Here is a 20,311-nt window from a genome sequence, read left to right as displayed (position 1 = left end):
TTAATGCCTGAAAATGTCAGATAAGGGCAAAGAGGAAATTAAATCAGCTCTGCTCACTCTCTCTCTCTATCTCTCTCTCTCTTTCTGTCTCTCTCTCTCTTCCTCTCTGTCTCTCTCTCTCCCTTTGCCTCTGTCTCTGTCTCTCTTCCTCTCTCTCGTTCTCTCTCTCACCTTTCTCTCATATATTTTTTCTCTTTGGAGTTGACAAATCACTGTCAGTCAGTGATATTCTCCCTTAAGAAATCTATCTGACACTGGGCCGGGCGAGGTGGCTTACGCCTGTAATCCCAGCGCTTTGGGAGGTCGAGGCTGGTGGATCACGAGGTCAGGAGATCGAGACCATCCAGGTCAACATGGTGAAACCCAATCTACTAAAAATACAAAAAATTAGCTGGGCATGGTGGCGCGTGCCTGTAATCCCAGCTACTCAGGAGGCTGAGGCAGGAGAATTGCCTGAACCCAGGAGGCGGAGGTTGCGGTGAGCTGAGATTGCGCCATTGCACTCCAGCCTGAGTAACAAGAGCGAAACTCCATCTCAAAAAAAAAAAAGAAAAGAAAAGAAAAGAAATCTATCTGACACAGAACACAAGGCATGACGTTTGTTCATGGACCAGCCAGATTGAATTAAGGTTTTATTTCAGGTTAGAATTTGCTGCAAGAGATGGGATCCCCCAAAACAGCAGTGGCTTCAGCAAAACAGAGCTTTACTTCTCCCTGGTGTGATCTTAAGGTCTGTGGTCCAGGTTTGGAGTGGCTCTCCTCGGGTGCAGGGACCCTGTGCCTTCTGACTTGCCACTCAGCGTCATTGCTGCATTTCTCAAGATGGCTGCTGGAGCACCAGCCTTTATGGGCAGTACCAGCCTGCAGGAAGGAGGAAAGTGGAAAGAAAGGTGCATCCCCCTAGTAAGGACACTCCCCAGAAGTTGCACACACCACTTCCACATATGCCCATTTAGCAGAATATGGTCAAGTCACGTGATCACATCTAGCTGCCAGAGAAGCTTGGGGCAATGTACTGCTTATTCCGGGCAGGCCAGGATCCACTTAGAAGTTAAGGGTGTTTCTTACGAAGGAAGAACTGAATATGTCCCTTACATATTAAGGGACAACAAGCACACAGACTGAGGAAGCCAACCAGGAATATCAGGAGCCTCAGAGAGTCCCTCGAGAGTTGAGCTCACACAGTGTCTTGGTATTTACCACTACATAACAGCTTACCCTCAAATTTGGCAGCCTGAAACAGCAAACACGTTATCTTGGGCAGTTTTTGAGGTCAGGAGTCTAGATGCAGCATAGCTGGGTGGCGCTGGCTCTCTAACAAGGCTGCATTCAAGCTGTCTGCTGGGGCTGAAGTCATCTGAACCTCAACTGGGGCTAGAAAATCCACTTCCAAACTGACTTCACAGGGTTGTTGCTGGAGGCTTCAGTTCATTGTCTCGTGGGTCTCTCCACTGGGCTCCTCACAACATAGTTTGCTTTCCCCAGAGCAGGAGATCCAAGGGAGAGGAGGAAAGGAGGAGGGGGGCAGAGAGAGAGAGAAAGTGGGGGAAGGAAAGAGAGGGAGAGAGAGGAGAGAGAGAGAGAGAGAGAGAGAGAGAGAGAGAGAGAGAGACCATCCAAGATGGATGCCACAGTCTTTTCTAACCCATTCTCAGAAGAGACGCATCCTCCCACCTGTTTTCTTTTGGGTAACAGAGCCCAATCCTGGTACAATGTGGAAGAGGATGTGAATCCCAGGAGGCAGATGACTGTGGGCATCTTGGAGGCTGACTACCAACCATGGGTAGATAAATGAGTGCTAGGGGTTAGGAGATTGTACATCGGTAGAGAGAGTTCCTTGAGCCAGGAAGACTAGGCACAGGCTCAGGAAGACTGGCTGAGCCTAAAGAGAAGTGAGTCAAGGGTTAAGGAGTATGTCTCAGTCTGTTTGAGCTGCCATAACAAAATGTCGTAGACTGGGTGACTTAAAAATGGCAGAAACTGGTTCCTCACAGTTCTGGAGGCTGGGAATTCCAAGGTCAAGGTGCTGGCAGACTTGGTGTCTCACGAGGGTCCATTCCTCATAGATGGCACCTTCTTGCTGAGTACTCAACATGGTGGAAAGGGTGAGTGAGCTAACTGGGGTCTCTTTTATAAGGGTACTAATTCCATCTATAAGGGCTCTGCCCTTATGACCTGGTTATCTCCCAAAGGCCTCACCTCCTCATGTCATCATACTGGGGATGAGGTTTCAACCTTCGAGTTTTCGGTGAAAGGAGACAAACATTTAGACCTTAGCAAATTACAACAAAATGTTGCTTTCTGATATTCAACTAATTACCCCGAAGGGAAAAACCTTTTTACCAATTCAAGGAGGGAGACAGTTTTACTAGCATGTAATAATCAGCACTGTTACCCACAGCTCAGGCCACCCCAGACACAAAGCTAAGACCACTAAATGGATAGATGTCCTGGCAAAGCGTGGCACAGGGCACAATCAGAGAAGTGAGCACACAAAGAGCTTCGTCAGCTTCTCATAGACCCTGCTTGTCTTTCAAAGCGATGAATACATACAACCTGACCATCCCAGAGCTAGCAAGACCCTTCTGGCCCATTACCTGAAACTGGAGACTCAATACCATGCAGATGGCCTGAGTCCATTACAAAGGCAATTAAATGCCCAACTCCATAGCCAGGTGCCAACATGTAGGCCTTTGTGCATAGATAACTTACTTCTTTCAGGAGGGGAAGAATCTTTAGTCTTATTTTCTCTCAAGCCTAGGATTACCTGGGAAGCCAGCTTCAGTGACCAGTACACAGAGGCTAATTTGTACAACCATTGCCCACAAGTAGGTGGGGGCGATGATGGCTAAAAGAAAACACATTGCTAGAGACAGTCTGCCATTGAATTGGATCTTAATATTCTAGTCCATGAACCAGCGGTTGCACCAGAGCTTGGTTAAAAAAAAAAAAAGGCAGGAAAAACCCACACACATTCTTTCAATTTCTAAAGGGAAATTTGACTCGGGCTGTAGAACAAAGGACGAAGAAATAGAAGTAAAAGAAAATCAAAGAAAAAGTGATTTGGATTCAAGGGGATCAGATGTTTCATTTATTGCAGGTTGGAGACCTTCAATCAGTCAAATGAAAGGAACATTTGTATTAAAATACCAACGAGGCAGAGAGAAAGCCTTGATCGGGTGCAGGAGGGTTAAGTTACAGCAATCGTGCTGAGAGATATGAACCCACCTTCGAGATTATCTGTTCCCCATATTGAAGGTTTTCTGTGTTACAAACCTGAGATGAAAGGTGGTTGTTTTGACGTCTGAGTCTGGAAGCCAGACGCTAAATTAGCAGCATTCCTGACGTGTGCGCTGCAGGAACATGGAGCCCAGGATGGGGTGAAAATGTACCTGCTTTATTAAAAAGAAATAATGTTAATGTAACACTAAGTGCCTAAGTCACCTGTGCAGGCAGGGTGTGGCTGAGGATTATGAAAACACCTTCTGCCAGGCGAGAAGGGGCAGAGAAGGAGCACCACACTGGGAGTCGGAGACCAGAGGTATAGCCCCTCCTCTGACCTTGGGATAGTAGCTCCATGACAGCTGGGACTTGGCTTTTCTGGTTCACAGTGCCAGGCATATAGGAGGTGTTCGATAGATGTCAAACAAATGCATGAATGAATAAATGACTAGGACCTTGGGCCTCTTTGAACCCAAGTCTTACAAAATAAGGAGCTGGGACTAACTGTGGATTTCTCCAGTGGGATGAATACCACTGATGCTTGGGAATAGCACATGGATGGGTTTGGGTGATGAACAAAGACAGGATATTAAACAGTGCTAACTCAGAGAGAGAAAGGTATTGCTTTTGAACTTTTTTTTAAATTATACTTCATTTGACTGATTGAAGGTCTCCAACCTGCAATAAATGAAACATCTGATCCCCTTGAATCCAAGTTCTGGGGTACATGTGCAGGTCATGCAGGATTTACACATGCCATAGTGGTTCGCTGCATCCACCCTCCATTACCTATGTTAGGTATTTCTCCTAATGTTATTCCTTCCCAATCCCCCACCCCCTGCTATCCCTCCCCTAGCCCCCCACCCCCCAACACATCCAGTGTGTGGTGTTCCCCTTCCTGTGTCCATGTGTTCTCATTGTTCAACACCCACTTATGAATGAGAACATGCTGTGTTTGGTTTTCTGTTCTTTTGTCATTTTGCTGAGATTGATGGTTTCCAGATTCATCCATGTCCCCACAAAGGACATGAACTCATCCTTTTTTATGGCTGCATAGTATTCCATGGTGTATATGTACCACATTTTCTTTATCCAGTCTATCATCGGTGGGCATTTGTGTTGGTTCCAAGTCTTTGCTACCGTGAATAGTGACGCAATGAACATATGTGTGTGTATCTGTATAATAGGATGATTTATAATCCTTTGGGTATATACCCAGTAATGGGATTGCTGGGTCAAATTGTATTTCTATTTCTAGATCCTTGAGGAATCGCCACACTGTCTTCCACAATGGTTGAACTAATTTACACTCCCACCAACAGTGTAAAAGTGTTCCTATTTCTCTACATCCTCTTCAGCATCTGTTGTCTCCAGATTTTTTAATGATCGCCATTCTAACTGATGTTGAGATACCATCTCACACTTTTGAACTCCTTCTAACCTCTGATTCCCTCTAAGAGAAAGTCTCAATCAATTGATAATATCTCTTTAACACCTCTGCAATGTTTTCAACCCTCTCTTCATAATAATAAGAGGGGAAGGCCCAGCCTCACATCCTCAACAGGCAACAGCATCCAACTCCTGATTTCATAACCTGATGTCTTTCCTTTGTACTTACTTTCACAATTGCCTTTGTGTTTAGGACAAGGGACAGTAGTTTTTCCATGGCAGGGCTGATCTTTTTAAGTTTTCTTTGTCAGACAAATGTTTCTAAGTAAACACAAATTGATGTTTCCACCATTAAAGAAATAAGAGCTCAAGTGGGATGCAGAGATGGAAAATACCATGATGATGAGACACAGTTTGGAAAAAAAAGAAAACTGTCCCAGCTGACCTTGAAGGGCCCTTCTGGAAACATTAAGCATCCAAAGTCTAGGACTCCACTCTTCCGGTTTGTGTAGAGCAAACCCAGCAGTCTCTAGCAAAGAGGTAACTGCAGTCCAAACCTTTGGAAGATGAGCTTATTCATTTACCCATTTATTCATTCTTTCAAAGTATTTATCAAGAGCATATTATATGCACACTGCTGTTCCAGGAACTGGGGTAGTAATGAAAGAAAAATAGGGGGAAAAAAATCTCTGCCTTCATGGAGTTTCTGTTTTAATGGTTTGAGGCAGGACAGGGAACAGGGCAGGTAAATGAGGCACTTAGGATGTGCAATATAAGGAGGCACCTGCCTTCAGGGCTGTGGATGACTTTGACTTGACTTGAGGAGAGTTCCCCACCCTGACTATAACCTGGCATGTTGTCATCATTCTGGGGGCCACAAATCCTGTCCCCAGAGTGTCTGGTATAATTGATCTTTGGTGAGTCCCCAGGCTAGTATTTGGGGAGAGCAACACAGATTATTCCCATGCACATCCAGGATTGAAAACCACTGACATGGACCAAGAAACCTTCAAAATATTTGATTTGGCACCTCTTAAAGGCATCAGCCTTCTTAACCACTAAGTCGATCATTGTTTACCAAATAAATTAACTAGTGAATCAGTCTGTATGTTGTCACTCACCATAATGTCCTCTGCCTCTTCACTAGGTGTCAGGTGCTATCATTCACTTTTTTTTTTCTTGAAATGAATTCTCGTTCTGTCACCCAGGCTGGAGATCAGTGGCTCAATCTCAGCTCACTGCAACCTCTGCCTTCCAGCTTCAAGTGATTCTCATGTCTCAGCCTCCCAATAGCTGGGATTGCAAGCATGTGCCACCACGCTGAGATAATTTTTGTATTTTTAGTAGAGATGGGATTTCACCATGTTGACCAGGCTGGTGTCCCAAACTCCTGACCTCAAGTGGTCCACCCACCTCAGCCTTCCGAAGTGTTGGGATTGCAGGCGTGAGCCACCACGCCTGGTCTCGTTCACTCTTTACACTTCTTGTTTCAATCATCACAATCACTTACAAGGATAGGTATTATTATCATCATCACCACCTTTTGCAGATGAGGAAACTGAAGGAAAAAGAGGTTAAGGAGCTTAACCCCAGCCCAACACAGCTAACTTCACCCAAGCTAACTTAGCCAAAGAAAACCCAGAATGGCCATGCTCCTAACCACTGTGGACTACTGCTTCTCTATGGGATGAGTCTCAATGCCTGGGGACTTGGGCACAGGAGTCACAGTAAAGAGGGTGCATGTAAAAAGGAGTGATGTAAGGAGTCCTTTGCAACTTAAAGACGGCACATAGGAATACTTGTCCTTCCACCACCAAAAAAAAATGTGTCCCTTCTCATTCTTCTCCAATCATGACGCTCATTCTAGGTTCATTTTGCTTCCACGTCTGTTGAAACCACAGCCATACAACTTTGGTCCTCTGTATAAGGAAAAAATAACAGTGCAAGCATGGTATTATATAATAACACATCCCCTGGTATTGTGAAAGTCTTGGGGCATGGTGGGAAGTGTGGCAAATTGGAAAGAGGAGCCTGTCCAATGTTTCCAGATCTCCTTACTTATCAAAAGAAACAAAAACTTAGATTTAGTTGTGAAATCTTTGAATTTCCATGGAGTTCTAATTTTATAAATAACTGCACAGGCTAAATACATGTTTTGGAAACCCTGAGCATGAAGTCTTCTGGAAATGGCCAAGCTGGAGAAAAGGTTCTAGGAATCTGCTTTAAGATTTGGTGATCTAGGACAAACTCTCGGGTTTCTCTGTGCCATGAATCTAAAGCTGCAAGAAGGATATGAAAAATACTAATTTTTCACTCTTCAACTTTTAGAAACAACTTCTATGTATTAAACACTGTGCCAGATGGGGGATTTAAAGATTAAATCAATATGCTTATCATTGAGTGATGGAGATGCTGGACTGTGAACTCTAGGTCCACAGGGTATGAGCAGCTGTGAAATAAGAAAAGGGAGCACAGGGGGAGGCCGGTTGTTCTGCCTGGAAGAGATGTCGCTTCAACCAGAGCTTGAAGGCTCAGTGTTACTCTCCCAGGCAGCAAAGGCAGAACAAAAGTGACTTTTCCTTGATTCCAAAGTGCTCTGTAGACCAATATGACATGAATCTTTTATGAGTTTGAAAAACATGCATATACTCCCATAAACGGAAGAGTGGGCAAACTCATCCTACAACCCCCAAAGCCATCTTTGTCTCCCATATTAATGACAGGGTGAGCATCCCAAATCCAAACATCCAAAATCAGAAGTTTTTTGAGCACTGACCTGATGCTCAATGGAAATGCTCATCGGAGTATTTCAGATTTTCGGATTCAGAATGCTCAACTGGTAAGCCTAATGCAGATATTCCAAAATCCAAAAAAGACTGAAATTCAAAGCACTTTGGGTCTCAAGCATTTTAGATAAGGGATACTCAACCTGTAATTATTTAGGTGTAAAACCATACTTGTTGGATTTTGGGCTTTTCCCCAGAGCTGTTTTCCCCTCCTCTGTCTTCCTGGAGTCACCAGCATCCAGGAGGCCAGGTTACACATTTTGGTGCTGTCTCTAGCTCTACCCTTTTCCTCTCCCTGCATATGTGACCCAGGGAAGGGTCCCTCTCTTGGCACCGACTTGCTGGCTCCCCCAGCCATGCCTCTGCCAATCAGACTTTGGTCTCCTGCATGGACTCTTGCTGTTGTTCTGTTGTTTTCTCTCAGCTCCTCCTGCCTCTCGTGCCTCTCGTCTCTCCTCCAGCCAATCCACTGCTCTTTCCAAAACTCCGATCTGACCACGTTGCTCTCTGGTTTAAGCCTCCAGTGGCTCCCACTGACATCAGATCCAAGCCAGCAGTGTCGCTTGGCATTCGTACTCTGGGCCCTGCCTACCCTTCTTCACCATGCCTCCTTCTGCCAACGCGCCCCTGAAACCTACACTCATGGGCACACTATATTCCTACTCATCACACACTCCCTTAACAGGCCTAGCATCTTCCTAACTCTGTGGCCTGCTACAGGTTCTTTTCTCATCTTCTTTTCTCATGCAAAGTCATCTTTGCATGACTTTCCTGCCATTTTTAGTCATAGAACCACAGCCATGCCAAGTATTCGCTCCTCCGGAAACCTCCTCTTTCTGTTGTCCCCTGCTGTCCCCCACTGGGGCACAGCAGGCTAGAGATAGGAGAGGAGAAGGAAAATGAGGAAGGTAGGCAGAGTCTTGAAAGTCAGAGAAGGAAAAGCCTTTTGAAAAAGCCACTTTTGCAAAAGCCTCCACCCCAACCCAGCAGAACCCTTTCACCAAGCATGGAGACCCACCCTCAGAAAGAGAAGCAATTTCACATGTTGGAAAAAGGCCGTGGCAGAAGGAAAGGAAAAGCCATCGGTCGACAGTAGGTGCCTCAGAGATCCAGCAGGAAAGCCTGATCAAATGGGAGATTGGGACATTTCTGGGAAGTATATGGGCCCCAGCCCTCCCAGGCTGACACTACCTTCTGAGGAGCAGGACAGCCAGTTCTCCAAAAGCCTCAGGCAGCCGCACATCAGGCCCTTGTTCCTAGACAACAAGAGCAGGAAGGTTGACTGTTCTAGGGCAGAGCAGGCTCATGGGTGTTTCTGCATCATTCACCTGGCAGGACAACATTTCCAACAGGGGCATCTTCTTTTCTGCCTTCAGTAACTATTTTCTGTTAGTGCAAAGTCTCAAACTCAAACACCTGGGCCAGGCAAGTGACAAGAGAGAATAATGTCATCTAGTAGGGACTGGGAGGAGCAAACTATGCCCTTGACAAACAGGCACACCCTCTCCTGGGCTCCAGATGACTGTCAGCAGATCCACTGACTTTTCTAGAAATGTCAGATATTGCAACTTTTACAGGAAGTCCGCTGTTATTAGAACATTTGCTCAATTTTCTTTCTTTTTCTTTTTTTTTTTCTTTTTTCTTTTTTTTTTTTTTTTTTTGAGTTTCACTCTTATTGCCCAGACTGGAGTGCAATGGTGCAATCTTGGCTCACTGCAACCTCTGCTTCCCAGGTTCAAGTGATTCTCCTGTCTCAGCCTTTTGAGCAGCTGGGATTACAGGTGTCCACCACCATGTCCAGCTAATTTTTGTATTTTTAGTAGAGACGGGGTTTCATCATGTTGACCAGGCTTGTCTCAAACTCCTGACCTCAGGTGATCTGTCCATCTTGGCCTCCCAAAGTGCTGGGATTACAGGCGTGAGCCACCACGCCTGACCTGTTTGCTCAATTTTTAAAAATATGATACAGTGCAAAAGAAACAAGGCCATTAACTTGGAGCAAATAAATATGGTCCTTAAGTCTGCAGGACTCCATCTCTTAGGCCAATAATGGACAATGTGCCATTTAGTTGGATTTTTCTGACTATGTAGATACTTGACTCTGCGGAAGCTAGGTTTCAGTACACAAGAATTTCCACAAATATTTCTCTGTGCATTGTCTGCTTATTGCCCCTGGCAGTGAAAGCAGTGTCCATATAATTATTGTTGTTTTAATTTCAAGACAAGAAGAGTTCTTAGACATCGGTTAGCCTTATCTCACTGCCACAATTCTGCAATTCCGAAAACTGAGGCCCAGGGAGGGGACACACTTGTTCGGGTACACAGCACAAGTTGAAAATTCCATCAGCACCTCAGGGATATTTACGGATCATGCACACCCACACAAGTCTGGGTTTGTGTTTTCCCCGGTCCAAAAAAAAAAAAAAAAAAGCCCACCAGGTTGCCAGATGTGCCGAGCTCAAGGGAGTCCAAGTAAGTGGTTTGCTAGTGATGAGAAGCAGGCCCCGTCTGGGGTGTAATCTGGCCTTCCCATCAGCCTTGTCTCTCTGCCCATAGGAGAAAAGAGACTGGCATGGAGGAAACTGATGTACAGTCACGTGCCACAGGAATCATGTCCTTTTGCAGACTCAGGCCACCGCCTCTCCCACCCTTCAGCTCATGTGAAGCCTCAGAACCCTGGAGCCCTTGTGTGAGGGAGAAGCATCTACCTTGGCTGAGTCCTGTCCGTTACCCTCTTCCTTCCATTTTTTGTGGTTTCTCCTTTTCCTGAAGCCTCTGTGGAAAGTAGGTGCTTGAAATAAGCATTTCTGCTTTCTGTGTCTTTCTGCTTTCTTGTATTTCTTAACAGAGACTACAGAAGAGAGGGCAGTGCTTACCTCAAAGGTATGAGGTTCTAATGATGGAATTACAGTTTGCTTGGCCATGAGGGACCTCCCAATCAATGTCAGATGATAGCTCTTGAGGGACCCCTTTCTCCAGCTCCTGGGAAGTTTCCCCTGAAGCTCAAGGTGACTCCGTCTCCCTGGGCTCCCCTGCCTCCCTCATCCTATTTATTGTCATATCAGAGCAGACCTTGGCTACAAATTTCCTATTTTCACTTTTAAAACTACATGAATACATATATATGTCTGTGTGTTTGTACGATGGGGGTGAGGGAAAGGGAGAAGAGGGGATGAGAGAGGAGAAAAGGGGAAAGGAGGGGAGGGGAGAGGAGGGGAGCGGAGGGGAGGGGGACAGAGATGAGTGGGAGGAGAGAGGAGGGAAAGGAGAGGAAGAGTGAAGAACTTGCTATGTGTTCAAATCTTCCCAACAATCAACCAACCCGTGAAGCCCGTCTTGTCTGTCCCCATTTTCCAGATGAGGACCCAGAGGCTCCCCTTGTTCTCTCTGCCACTTGCTTTCACTTCCTTCCTCTGTCCATGCCTCCTTTCCTGCCTGACCATCATCTTCATTCCTGAAGTTGGAGTTGGTCCCATGTCCTGGTGGCACATTGTTGGCGCATGGATGTGGACTGCAAGCCTGCAGTGCCTCTCACCACGGGCTGCATGCCGTGGGGTTTGTGCCTGGATGGACATCTGGACTTGAGAGATTTATGGGGACCCACTAACGCTGCCAAAGGCTCTTTTTATGGGCAGTTGCCGCCATGGAACAGAATACTACTGTGGTCAAGCACCCTGGAGACAGAGCAGGGACACCTGGCTGGCTGTGCATCCAATAAATGGGGCAATACTAACTAATTCTAGTACTAGTGCTTACCTCACAGAATTATTACAAGGATGAGCCGAGAAAATGGGGAATTTCCAGAGGTGGAGACACCAAGGGTAGTAATGAAAATCGTTTGAAATAATGCACAGACAAGGCATTAAATAGCACTGACTCAAACAGCAAGTGTATTATGTCCTCTTCAGCTCCCTTTGAATTCTCCTGATTACATCAAGAAAGTCTCCGGTTGATGCTATTGTGTCTTTAACACCTAACACGTACTAATTATTTTTGTTGTTTTGTTCTCTGTGTTTTAACAAAGAGAGTGAAGACTTCGGGCTCAGAGTCTCACTGCAGGCGACAGAATCCAGGTAGAACTTAATACATATTTTCTTTTTTATTGGAATATTTTTTGTGCTTAGTGGTTTTCTATTCACAGAAGTAGTATAAAATTTTCTGTGTAAGTATATGGATTTAAGTTTTAAAAGCAGGTCCGTTTAAAAGGGAAAACAGCATTAAGTAGATAATAGCATCAGTAACATTCAAATATGTCCAAAATTATAAAAGGAGCCCGCAGTGATGAAACTTACAGAATCATTGAGATAACCCACGTCAAGAGTGATTATTATTACTATTCTGGTGTCAACTCAAGAGTTTCCACATCTAAAATGAATGGGACAAACTGTGTAGTCTGGGCCCTTCCAACTCGGAGGATCTGGTAGTCCTTGTTTATTTAGTCTCATTTTCCTCTATCAGGTTCAAAGGCAGATTCTCTAATGAGAAGTGATCTTCACCAAATGCAGTCTTGGGCTACTCCTAAGGAATCCTGTCACTCTGGAAGTTGTTCGATGCAAAATATCTCTGGGGTCAGACAAATCAACTTATGCTTTCTGAGTCTCAGTTCCTTATCTGCAAAATGCTGTGCCTGATAGCACTAACCTCCGGGTTCTGTAGATTTCACAAAATTACGTAATGTTGCACAAAATGTGAAAAAGTGACCATGAGATATACATCAATGTTCAGACAAGGCATTGAGTAATACTGACTCATATAGCAAGTTTCCCTATTGCATCAGTGAGAAAGCCACTGTCTGGTACTAATATTGCCTAAATGCTTTCCTTACACCTGCCAAATAATCCTTTAATTAGGTAGAGGGCAAGGCCTCAAGGCCTTAGGCTCTTGGCAGACAGTAAGACCCAACTGGGATACTAGAGATAGGCCAAGAGGAATATGAATCATGTATCCCCATGTTAGCCCTGGGAACAAGAGCCAAGGGACAGAGGCATTTGAGCTGACCCCTGAAGAGACAGAAAGATTTCTCTAGGCAAAACATACCTAGAAAGATGTCTGGGCATCCGAAAAAAGCAATCCCTTAGAATCAGAAGGCCTTAGCCAGGTTTGTGCTACCAAGCTCTCCAGGGAGGTCTAAGGACATCTCCTCCCTGCCACCGCCACCCACTTATGAAATAATGTGGGTTTTTTAATGTGAGATGAAAATATTTGCACTGTTCTTACTGATTTTTAAAATTGTGATAAAATATACATGGATAAAACATATTATTTTAACCGTTTTTAAGTGTACAGCTCAGTGGCATTAAGTATTCACAGTATTGTACAGCCACCACCGTATCCATCTCCAGAACTTTGTTTATCTTCCCAAACTGGAAGTCTACACCCATTAACAGTATCGGTCACTATTTCTTCCTTTCTCGTTTTGGGGCAACCGTCACTCTACTTCCTATGTGTGGATTTGTCTGCTCTGCATACCCCAAGTGAGTGGAATCATATCGTATCCGTCCTTTTTTATTTATCCTATATATCCTGAGTCAGGCTTACTTCACCTAGCATAAAGTCTTCAAGGCTCATTCCAGAATAATGTTATTGCATGCATAGAACTTAAAAGACGGCACTACAAAGAAAAGTTATATTAAATAATGGTTATCTAAATAATTATTTAAATTGATATAATAATGTATGGGCTCTTATTAACCATGATATAAGAAGATACAAAGGTGGAGCTACTCATCACTCTAATTTCCAGATAGTAATGAGTCTATGTCAAGATCTCCTGTAACAACTGTAATGAGATATGAAAATATCTGTGATAGCTACTGATGACAAAGCCACAAAAGTTCCATGTAGTGTTGATAAAATTTTGGTTTGTTGCCTGCATTTAGAATTGAAGGATATGTTATCTTTCAGTCAGAAGTCAGCAAAAATAAAAAAAAATACAACTTTTTCACATCCAAGCTCAGAGATGCTGATTTTTTTCCCATGGACTCGTTAGAGGGCTTCTGTTCCATGGAACCCAGGTTAATAATGTTCACCCCATGGAAGGAGTATTTTTATTCTTCACCAGTTTATTTAATTCTTGGTTCAGAGGTCTTCAGAGGTGAGGCAAATGTCAGATCCTCACAACTTCTAACTGGCCCCAGAAGCCAACCCATTGGCATAGACAGTGGACTAGGTTTTGGACACCAAACATCTTTCATTAACCCCAGGCACCAGCCCAGGTATTGTGTTTGAAAAGCAGTCTTGACAGGGAGTGATTAAAATCGAAGACAAGCCCGTTTCACTCCAAAAGCTGTTCCATTTGGCCTCATGGTTCATTTGTATTTGTTGTGCAACACCAACAAAAAAATGCTTCAGATGCAGATTCAGGGATGGCCCGAAACACAGGAGACACTCCACCTGTCTAGACAGCAATGTTCTAACCAACAGAGGAGACACACTGCCCTGTTCATAGGAGTTGCTTAATTTTTCTCATCTGCAAACAGGCTGTGGATTTCCAACCTTTAATTAAGATGCAGTTTTCTTTTCAAAAGCAACATGTTCTAATAAATATCAGCTGAGCTGAGATAGAGGCGCTACAGAAATTACAACTGCAGCTGAAAAGCCATGGGGCTTGCAGCAGGCTAACCATGAAGACCTTCAGGAAGGGAATAGTTTCCATGTGCTTTGGAGATGAGGACACGCCTCTTGGACTGTGCTCCTTGGCTTCAAAGCCAAGCCACAGCGCCGGTACTGTGGGTTCTGCCTTCTTGTACAGAGAGGGGACAGAAAGAGGCAGAAAGACAGTAAGGCAAGGTATTGGTTTAAATGGCCTCTGTCTTGAATCCCTATGACATTAAAATCAAGGAGGTACTCAGAGAAAGGTGAGAAGTGTTCTTACTACAGCTGAGATCATTGGCTTTGCAAAAGAGAGTTCTTAGAAAAGAAAATGTGTCTGCAGATTGAAATGTCTTGGTATTTGAAATGTTTTAGTGTCCCTGTGGTCCTCCCTCTACACTTCGTGTTGCCAGATAAAACACAAGATGTCCAGTTAAATTTGAACATCAGATTAATAATGAATAATTTTTAATGTAAGTATATCCCATGCAATAAGCTAAAAATATACAAAAGCCTCATTTGCTGTTTATCTGAAATTCAAATTTAACTGAGTGTCCTGTATTTTTATTTACTAAATCTGCCAACTATACTCCCACTCAAACCAGAGCTTTCCTCCAGATCCACTTTCCTCTGGTCCTCTGTAAAGAAATGCCAGGCCAGCTTGGCACAGACTATGGTCATCTTAGACAGTCAGCATAATGGTTGAGAACGTCAACTTTGGAGTCTTAAAGACTTAAAGTAGCTTTCTACTCAAGCCTGTCACTTTTTGATGGGTTGATCTCGAGAAGGTTTCTCGGCCTCCCAGGGCCTCAGCTTTGTCCTCTGCCGAATGGGGAGAATGTAAATCTGGGTTGATGTTTAACCATATCCAATAGTACAAAATCCTTGTCAGTAGTTTAAAAATTAAAGCATTGCCCAGGCTAGTTGGCAAATACATTCCCAATCTCCCTTTTATTGTGCCAGATACCCTGGCTCCTCCCCACCACTTTTCTCATCCAGCAACAAATACCTGGCACAGCCAGGGATCTCAAGAATCCTGTTCTAGTGTTTTACTCAGTGTTCTTTCTGACTGGCAAGTATCTGTGGCTTATTGATAGTTAAATAAATTGACAACCACTCCTGTTAGGAATACCCACCTCAAAGGTTGTTTTAAGATGTAGGTGAAATAATGTGAAAGAACTGTGATATAGGGTCTGACCCAGAGATCTCTCACACACATACAAAATGAATGAATGAATGAATGAATGAATGAATGAATGAATGAATCCCTGTGCTACTTATAAGGAAGAGCCTTGACTTTGGTTTTTTTTTTTTTTTTTTGCGCACATGACAAATCATTCTCTCTCTCTCTCTCTCTCTCTCTCTCTCTCTCTCTCTCTCTCTCCCCACCCCCCATTCTTGCTCTCCCTTTATCTCTCTCAAAGGGTTATAACCATTAATTATACAGGCTTTAATACATCTTAAAGATCATTCAACTTCCAGTTCAGTTTCTTCCTCTTTACATGGAGGAAAACTGAGATCAGGCATAATTTCCTGACTTGCCTATCTTAACAAGTCCACCTTTATGCATTGTTGGTTTGAGGAATTGTTGGAAAGATCTTTTGCTCAAAAATATTCCTTTCACTCAACTGCCACAAAGCCTGAAATTTCACCATTAGCATTTTAGCCATCTTTAAAAATTGAACTAACACTTATGCTTATCAAGGTATTTCTGAAAGCCCACTCTCTTTAAGCTAGAAATGACCCAAGGTCATCCCGAGAACCTCAAGCAGGGTGGTAAAAAAGAGATTCTGAAAGAAGTTGAAAGGAGATCTGGGACGTGCCAAAGACACACGCATCCAACTTTAAAACTGTGTGACAGGCTGACTATGCATTAGATTGTCCCACTGGGGCAGTTGTGCATTTGTGCTGTTGCATAATACAGAAGGACAAAAAGCATAAATACGAACTGATCACTTCATTCAAAAGAACTTCTGACAAGGAAGCCAGACCCCTTGATGCTGCCTTACGCTTAGGCAATGCCAGGAGTCATTTTTACATTGTTGGTCAAGGGTTTTTCAACTGGATGCCTGGAAATGTTTTTCACAGATTTACAAAGCGTGGATCATACAACAAAGCCTCAAAATATACAGGGGCGAAAATGTAGCTGGGATCGTATCTAGTCATATATACAAATTGCTTCCACCACTGGGTTAGTGCTAACTGCTGGAGTTCAGCATCCCCTGTATTAAGATGTATCTTTATCCTCTGACAGTTGAATTTGATCTACCTGCACATGATTTTCAGGACAGGTGTTGGGAACTAACCAGTTGCTGGTATAGGCTAGTCCAGGCATCCCCAAACTTTTTACACAGGGGCCAGTTCACTGTCCCTCAGACCGTTGGAGGGCCGCCACATACTGTGCTCCTCTCACTGACCACCAATGAAAGAGGTGCCCCTTCCTGAAGTGCGACGGGCGGGCCGGATAAACGGCCTCAGGGGGGCCGTAGTTTGGGGACGCCTGGGCAAGTCTGTTTCCCCCAAAACACAATATCGTCATGCACTGGGTAATGATGTTTTGGTCAACCACAGGCCACACATATGATGTTGCTTCCATAAGATTATCATAGAGCTAAAAAATTCATGTCACCTGGTGACACTGTGGCCACTGCAACATCGTAGTGCGATTACGTTACTTTTTATAAAGTTAGCATGGCCTAAGTGTCCAGTGTTCATAAAGTCTACAGTAGTGTTCAGTAATGTCCTGGGCTTCACGTTCACTCACCACTCACTCACTGACTCGCCAAGAGCAACTTCCAGCCCTGCAAATTCCATTCACAGCGAGTTCCCTCTACAGGTGTACCATTTTCTATCTTTTATACCATAATTTTACTGTATCTTTTCTATGTTTACATATACAAATGCTTACCATGGTTTTACAATTGCCTACAGTATTCAGTGTGGCACAGGCTATACACGTTTGTAGCCTAGGAGCAAAAACTATACAATATAGCTTATACCAACTAGGTTTGTATGAGTACACTCCATGAGGTCAGCACAATAATGAAATAGCCTCATGATGCATTTCTCAGAACACAGCCCCAGCCGTCAGCATCACATGACTGTCAAATACACCATCCAATAATTTGACTGATTTTGTTTAGAAGATGAGAATCTAAAGAAATTTTTTTAAAAAGCTTCTGGAAAAACAGGCGTTAAAATTCCGGCATTTTTCTTCAAACATCAATATTTGTGATATTAATTGCCAATGGATGATCACCAAATGAGGAAGGATCTTCCCATCAGAGTCTAGTTAGTTTCATTGTCTTTTTTTTCCTGAATTCCATCGTATTCCACTCTACCCTTCGGCTGCCTGTTTTAATTAATTTTGCACCACATTCAAAGGTTTTGCTTTTGTGCCTCTCTGTTTGATTTAAATTCCTTTTCGCAAATAAATAAATATATAACTATCAAAGCTAATGAGGCTCTGAAGATTTGAGATGTAAATATCATATGCAGATTTTTTTTGGGTCCCAGCTCAGCGGAAGACCAAAAATAACACTTGAAAGTTTGATTAAGAAATCTCAGGCTCCCCCTCCCATACCTCCCTCCAGACAATCTTTCTGCTGGCATTTTCAGTTGTTTGACAAAAAAAAAAAAAAAAAAAAAAACAGGCCCCCCAAACCCAAAACCTCAAGAGCAATCTCCTTTCAAGACTGGCTCAGATGGGCACGGAATGGTGCTGAGGTGCTATTTAAGATCCATCCCCGACTGACAGATTCATGTCTGTCCTGAGAGGTCTGTGTGTGTCAATGCATACACTCATCACACACACACACACACACACACACACACCCTTTCATATGCATCCATAGACACACACAATTATTTTCACATACCAACTCACCCATATTCATACACAGTGCACTCATGTCCACTCACCAGTGAAAACTCAAAACACGTATTTTCACACATGCAAACTCGTCTATATTCATACACGCATAACCTCATGCCGACTCGACAACGAAAACTCACAACACACACGTATCCACACATGCAAACTCACCCATATTCATACATGCATACCTTCGTACACATTCACAACACACATATTTTCACACATGCAAACTCACCTATATTCCTACACACATAACCTCATGCCTACTCACCAACACAAACTCACAACAGACACATTTTCACACATGCAAACTCACCCATGTTCATGCACACATGCCCTCATACACATTCACCAACACAAACTCACAACACACACATTTTCACACTCTTACCTGCATAAACTCATACGCTGATATAGACACACTCACCCATACGTCAGTAGACTCACAAATTCCTGCGTGCATTTACACACAGATTCCATATACATACACATTCTCCCAGTTTCAAATCTGTGTCACCTCCAGTACATTCTCCCACATACCCTCAAAAGACATCTCTGCAAGAAATTCCAAGACTCCCCCACCCCCCTCCCGGCCTGCCATCGTCCTTTTAGATGTATTCAGGGGCAGCCTGGGGCACAGTTATTAAACTGTATCCCAAAGAGCTCTTTCACTTTGCAATCTGCTTTTTCCTGAGCTCTCCGTATCCTTTACTGAGAAAGTCTGATTCATTTCCCAGAAATTTTTATCTGCTATTAATCTTTCAGGATATAGTTAGTGTTGTGATATTTTCAGATATTGTTTTTGGGTGGCAGGGGGAGGGGAGGGCAGATTTCAAATGGCCGTCCCCTGGCAGTTTCAGAGATTACTCAGTGCTTATAAGCAGCTCAGAACTATGTGACAGCATTTCCATGCAAGGGACTTACAATCATGTTTCATTAATTCGACGTGAATGAAGCCTCATTTCTGGCCTTGAGGAGCTTAAGATGTATGTGAAATTAATAACAGAACAGATGTCTTCACAATTTGGTTCCTCTGGAAAAAAAAAAAAAAAAGGAACCTGATTACTTTGAAAACTTCAATGCTTTAAAATGCAGACCCAGGGAGTTTTTACTCCAGGGTAAAGAGTTATGCCTTGATATCGTCCACATCTCAGAATTAAGTGGAATTTAAATGTCAGATTTATATTAAATAGTCATATTCCCCATCATGGCATATAATAAACAACAGCTTATTACTTTCATTAATAAGATGTGTTGGACATTTAAACTAAAGCTTTGGAGAGAAAGCCCATACCTCCTGAGCAGGAGCTGCTGGGGAGACACAGGGGACGTGTGGGGGAATATTCAGGCAGCCTGGTTTTTAGCTTGCTTTCTGATAATTTAATCATTGATTTCTCATAGGAAAACAAAGTGCATCTGTGCTCACACAAAACTCACCACTTTATAAAGAAGTTGAGCCGTCTCCCACGGATGTGTATGCCGGAGGCCGAATGCTCTGTTTCACAGGACACTTGAAGTCCGGCCTCTTTATTTTATTATTTCTTCCTGCTTGAAATCTTGTTTCTTTATCTAGGCTTCTGTGACACTAAGTGCCTCTCGAGCTGAAGTTTAACACTCCTCAGGGCGTTAGTGTGACTGCACACCAGGGGGGCTGGGTTTTTATTTCTGAAAGTCCAAAGAGGAACAGTGTAATGGAAAGATTACCCAAGGGGAAGTTATTCTGGAGGAGCAGGAAGAGAGAACAAAGGCCCACAGGCACATGGCCAGGAGTTCCCCTTGCCCTGGCTAGGCCAGTGAATGAAGCTTTCAGGGGAAAGGGATGCTAACTGGGGAAGCCCAAGGTTCACATGTTAGGTCTCAGAATCTGGTCTACTGCAATGACCATTACAACCACTGTAATGACCCTTCTGTCTTTCAGCGCCACTGTGTGCCCTTGAAACTGTCACCTCCCCCACTTTCCCCCACGGAGAAAGCAAGAGCGTTGAACCAAATGATCTGTCAGCTTCTCACTTTGACATTCTCCATGTCCTCTAAATTCGGCTTCCACAACGTTTCTTTTACTACGTCTACCCACTCTTCTCCACCTCCTTCCTCTCAGAACGGGACTGGGTATGAGGTGCCATGGTACAGTCAGTCACCTCTGCAGATTGCCCCAGATATAATGGTCAAAAGAAGCTCACAGGGGCAGGGGTCTTCTCTGGTCCCAGCTCTCCATACAGATGTGGCCTTGGATAAGATGCATGCTATGGGCACCAGGCATGGTGGCTCACAACTATAATCCCAGCACTTTGAGAGGCGAAGGTGGGAGGATTGCATGGAGTTTGAGACCAGCCTGGGCAACATAGTGAGACTCTGTCTCCACAAACAAACAACAAAAAAAGGCAGGAATAGTGGCACATAGCTGTAGTCCCAGCTATCCAGGAAGCTGAGCTGGGATGATCGCTTG

At 43.8% G+C, this 20,311-nt stretch overlaps 1 long non-coding RNA gene across 4 annotated transcripts; it reads right to left on the bottom strand.

Moving 5' to 3' along the window:
• Positions 1 to 592: 592 nt before the first annotated feature.
• LOC104652806 (uncharacterized) lies at positions 593 to 19,483 on the bottom strand. 4 transcript variants are annotated; one of them, XR_012518459.1, is made up of 5 exons: positions 19,303 to 19,483; positions 18,790 to 18,898; positions 8,589 to 8,653; positions 1,219 to 3,395; positions 593 to 861 (listed from the first exon to the last, which is right to left on the bottom strand). It is a non-coding gene; the product is annotated as an uncharacterized LOC104652806 (long non-coding RNA). The 4 variants fall into 4 exon arrangements; XR_746093.3 differs by having other exon boundaries at positions 3,277 to 3,395; XR_012518460.1 differs by having other exon boundaries at positions 3,277 to 3,392.
• Between the last annotated feature and the right edge of the window lie 828 nt (positions 19,484 to 20,311).

This window comes from Saimiri boliviensis, chromosome 1 (assembly GCF_048565385.1).
Source record: "Saimiri boliviensis isolate mSaiBol1 chromosome 1, mSaiBol1.pri, whole genome shotgun sequence".
Taxonomy (NCBI): Eukaryota; Metazoa; Chordata; class Mammalia; order Primates; family Cebidae; genus Saimiri; species Saimiri boliviensis.
The sequence above is the reverse complement of the archived record's forward strand: the minus strand, read 5'-3'. Positions and strand labels throughout refer to the sequence as shown.